The sequence below is a fragment of the Idiotropiscis lumnitzeri genome, chromosome 12 (assembly GCF_059441095.1).
Source record: "Idiotropiscis lumnitzeri isolate Australia: NSW breed Sydney's pygmy pipehorse chromosome 12, RoL_Ilum_1.0, whole genome shotgun sequence".
Lineage (NCBI taxonomy): Eukaryota > Metazoa > Chordata > Actinopteri > Syngnathiformes > Syngnathidae > Idiotropiscis > Idiotropiscis lumnitzeri.
The window spans coordinates 662,501-667,500 of NC_142402.1; the positions used below are offsets into that span (position 1 = coordinate 662,501).

At 45.3% G+C, this 5,000-nt stretch overlaps 1 protein-coding gene across 4 annotated transcripts in view; it reads left to right on the plus strand.

The window, feature by feature from the left end:
- LOC148325136 (uncharacterized) overlaps positions 1-5,000 on the plus strand; it is a 31,490-nt gene that overhangs the window by 24,564 nt on the left and 1,926 nt on the right. For all 4 annotated transcript variants that reach the window (XM_088311331.1, XM_088311332.1, XM_088311330.1 and 1 more), the window contains one exon: positions 1-5,000. This exon is cut by the window's left edge and continues 1,566 nt beyond it; it is cut by the window's right edge and continues 1,926 nt beyond it. The gene's annotated coding sequence lies outside the window, so the exon portion shown is untranslated.

A 5,000-nucleotide genomic window follows, 5' to 3' on the forward strand; every position in this document is an offset into this window, starting at 1 on the left:
TACCTTGATTGGTTGAGTGGCTTTGGTAAGGCTACAGTGAATTTGGAAAATTAAAGGAAAAAAATAAGAGTGAGAAAGATTTTACAGAAGGCAATGAGTATAGGTGTAATCGTAAAATCATGAGTGTGCTCTAACAAAGAGTTAACAGCTCTTTGAAGTTAGATGCTCGTTCCCAAGTAGGGGGAGGAAGTCAGAGAAGGAGGATGAAGTGATTGAAAAAGCGGAAGAAAAGACGGAATGTCTGAGAGGCATTCATCCACAGTTGCCAGACTCGCAACAGTATGTGTTTGAGCCGCCGCCCGATCCGACGGCGCCATTAATGGGGGGGGAGCAGAATGGTTTGAGATGCAAAAGATAACGATTCACAGATGACACCAGCGACCATACAATTGATCGAACAGGCTGTGAATAATGAGAGAGAGGGTGCGCGGAGAACAGCAGGGGAGTGTGGAGACGCCCGTGCTGGCCCCGGGGGGGGAAGCACCAGCAGGAACATGTAAACATTTCAGACACAAGAGGAAAAACAGGCATCAATGGCAGTCGTTAACTGATTGAAAAGGAAGATATGCCTTTTGGTGCTCTCGAAAGAAGGTCACAGTCTTTTTGTTTCAGAGGTGTGTCTCAGCACCCCCCCCTCGATGTTGCAGACGTTGATCTAATCTTCAGGCATCTGCCTCTCATTGAGGTGTGGAGCAGTTTTTTTTACAGTGCTAGTGTAGTAAGGAACGGGATAAAATATATGTATTCAACCTAACAATAAATACAAATTAGCAGGGAATTAGAACACAAGTTAAACACTGAAACATGCAGGGGATGCCTGAGGAACAGCAGGGCGGCGACAATCTTATTAAAATTTAACTTTTTAAGCAAAGGGATGATGGTTTTGGGATAAGTTTTAAATGAAGTATTCTATGAACATGTTGAAAGAAAATCTTTGGAAAGGGGAATATCTAGCCATTGGAGATTGGTTTACCAAATATAAAGTTGGACTAAATAGTTTTGTAGATGATTTATTAACTGATGTGTATTAAATGTGACAAAGGTGGAAGACAGATGTTTTTTGTTTTTTTTTACTGTACGACGCGAACGCTGACATGACAATTTTAGAGGATATGACATCATTCCATAAATACCAGACTGCTAACATTCGCATCTATGAGCTGTTTGATGTCACAGGTGCAGTTTCGTCAGCTACGTCCTTGAGAGGAGAAACAACTTCACGGGGAGTGAATGGGAAAATCCAGAGACCCACAGTTGTAAATTTTGGCATACGCTGGCTAAATTAAGGCAAAATTATGGATCTGCCAGCACAAATCTCAGTGAAATCAAGGCGGACGCGCCAAGGGAGGGGTCTCTGTGTGGAATTGGAAAGTATCGTTTGGTGAATGACAGTGTGAAAGAAAAAGTGTTTGGATGCATATGTGGTTTGAGTGAATGTTTAAGGGACGGGCCTCAGGACAGAAAATTGTTTGAGGTCACCGGCAAGCCCTTACAGTACTTAGGATGCGATGGGTGGACAGGCCTGATCAACCTGAATCCCTATTGCACTCCCGAGTATTGATTTTGAAATTGTTTTTGGAGAAAGATTGGAGTAATTAAATTCAAGCATCAAGTGAATGATTGATTGACGTTATTACACAAAATTTATGCAAAACTGAAAGTTTTGGAAGGAAGATAATTTACCCCTTCTCATTCTCACTGGCAAGTGCCACTCGTCCAGTTCTGTCCACAGGTTTGAGGTGACATGTGACCAGTGTGACCAGAAGGCCAGAGAATGCTTCAAATAGCGCCTCACCACTACCATCCCAGAGGTTCTCCTCAACAAGGAGGGAGATATAAGATATATTCACATTGGATGCGCGACTAGATAACACACACCCAGTCCAGGATAGGGCAAAATTTTCTTGGATTGTTTAGACTTTTCCATATAATACAGCACCACAGCAGTGATACTTGAAGTTAATGTCGAATTAGTGGCACTGTTTTTATGGAAAATTACTCACTTAACGCAAGGGTAAGTTGTTGTAGAGGAGATATTTCAGACAAAACTGACCCTGAAGTGGTCTCAAGCACGTGTCTCATGTTGGATGTATGAATGTTATTCTGATATTTTCCATTGTATCGTAGTTCATTGTATTTAGGACTAAGACATTGTAAAACACTGTTTGGAAGAACTTAGAGAATACCTCAAATTTAAGAACAAATGGGAAATAGATGTTGAAGCAACTTTAGTTGACCATATGTGAAAAGTGTTAGGAAAACAAAAGACAGGCGCAAATTTAGAGTGACAAGGATCTTTCTGTCTCCCAGCAGGGGCAGTAATCTAGTAAAGCCAGGATACTGGGTGCTTGTAAGAAGTTTGAAGATAAGACATTCGTAATTACCCAAGGGGGAAGGAGGGGTTAGTAACAGCTCTCACAGCTGTAAAGATAGCAGAAAGGTCAACATTGGTTTATTTGACACGTTGTAAAAAGGTCACGTTGGTTGAAATCTCCTACAAAGGAGACACCAGACTAAGAGGTTTATACAGAGTTACAAGCGGGACAAAATTTATTTAAGAGGAACTGTCCTCACTTGAGGCCGAGGCCAGATCTGCTGACCAGCATGATGGTCACCAGCTAAATGGGGACACCTCAGGTGAGATTGGCTGTGCCGTGCATCAGATATTTCTGGCCCGTTGGGGTCGATGTTGCTGTGTCTTTCAGGTGGGGAAAAGGGAGACAGGCCTGGTCTATGTGGCCAGGGCGAGACATGAATGGAGTGAGACTTCCGGCAGTGACCCATCCAATAATGTCGACATTACACAGCTGTTCCAGTTGGCCGTCCACAAGGGCGTGCACCTTCCAGTGGCAGACATCAGGCGAAATAGTCCATGAATGAAATAATGCTAATCGGCCTAAGTAGAACACACTTTGCACGACATCAGAAAAGGAATATATGGGATTGGATTAAGGAGCGTGACTAAAATTGTTGTACTTGCAGGTTTAGAAGGCCAAGAGAGATAAGAAAAAAGGAGGCAGCTGCTCCTTCCACTTCTGCTGCTTCTGGGCAAGGTTCGGGTGACGCAGCGCCACAGCAGACTGGCTGCTGTCCATAGCAGGCCAGTCAACGAGGTTGGGATTGCAGTAAAAGAGGTATGGGTGATTACAGACGGGGGTTGTGAGTGGGGTGTGCTCTGGCTGCGGGGTGTGGGGTCACTGGGTGATGAGCTGTCCATGCCGAGCCACTTTCTGGAATGTGCCATCCTCCGGTGCCATATCTGTCACAAAGAGCTCCACCAGCGCAGGGGGCGCCACCGTTACCCACTCCCAACGCACTTGACACAAACCCGCTCGTACCCCATTCCATGACAGGGGGCAGCGGAGCTTCAGCATTCGAGCACTAGCAGGTCCTAGCAGTCCGGGGACGGTGGATGGACAAGTTTTCGATGGTGCTGGATATTGGGGCGAGCTATGAGCTCCTTCCGCAACCCCCACTGAGCCATGTGGACTCTCAAGAGTGCCTGAGTCACTGCCATTGACTGAACGAACACTGGAATTCGAGTGGCATTCCCGGATGGGACTGAACTTGACTCTGCACATCCGTCGGAGGGAGCATATGTCGTGCTCTCTTCCTTCCCAGTGGCTAAACTGAACTGAAACATTTGAGGGCAGCTCTGAAACCTGGTTCCCATCCTCCCGCGGTGGGTATGCCCTGTTCTTGCTCTGGTCTGAGTGGTTTAGCAACCGCCACCCTTTCAATTCACCAATTGACATATCACATTGTACATGTGATCACAAACATGATTTGGTTTATCAAAAATGCACTCATCCAAATTTAGTCATGAGTGCATCTTGCGTTAGAATTATATATTTGTTATGTCTACCTGCGTTGCCTCGCACGCGTGCCTTGTCCCTGAGCAGCGGAAATGGTATGAATTGTTTACTTTTGCCGAGCCACAAATCGCATTGAATATTGATGAGCGTCATCATACTAGAGATCTAGACCCCATAGTTGTTGCACAATCGGGAGATCATATTTCAGCACCGACTACAAATTCTTTGGTTTTGGGGACATTACTAAATTTCAAAATTTCCAGGGAAGGGTCGCTCGGAAATGGTAGTTCTGTGTGTGTCTCTGCTAGAGGTGTTGTGGACCCAGGGCCCGACTGATTTGGGGCTCGGCTCCACAGCTCCGCGATTGTTTTTACTGTCTCTACCCCCTCCCCCAGTTGACAGAATCAGTGTGGGCACAGCCTGTAGGTGGATTGAACCAATCATGAGACAATAGGAGGTGAAGACTGCAGCGGTCTTGGAGCTGTCTATGTCTTGTAGAGCACCTTTTCTTCCCATAAAAAAAAAAAAAAGAAAAAATAGAGGTTTAATTCGGTATCTGCGTTATTATAGTTTTGGGATTTTTTATTTTAAGCATAAATGGTTACTATTTCATTTGTGTTGCTTTAAAATTTGTCAATTAACAGTCAAAATTGGAGCGTTAGCTCGAGGCTTAATTTGTAATCTCGGAACACAGTTAGATATTTGAACTCAGTGAACTCAGCATCACTGGAGTCGGACATCGCTCCGTACATCAACCTCCGGGTGCTTTCCCGGAGGTGGACTCGATCTCGCTGGTAAGGACAGTTTAGAGTTCTGGCTAGAACCTGACACGCCATCCAATTGGGAACTACAGGACAAAAGTGGTACCATAGCTCACAGTTGCGCCCGGCCCCAGTATTTGTGCCCGCCATGGTTGAGCTTAGAGGTTGACCGCCCGGACGGGCAGGTCAAGAGAGGGAATGTGTAGATGGCATGAATTGGATCAAAGTCAGACACTTTCGAGTCTGAACAAAGACGATGACGATGCAAATGTTTAACTTATTGACTATTTTACCTGCTGGCGTGTGCTTTGTGTGGACGATGTTTGCGTTTGAACATAGGATGCGGGATGACAGAAGTGATGGAGCGAAAGGAGCATGTAATGGAATGGTATGGTATGGAGCAGAGCGAGATGATGGTAAGACG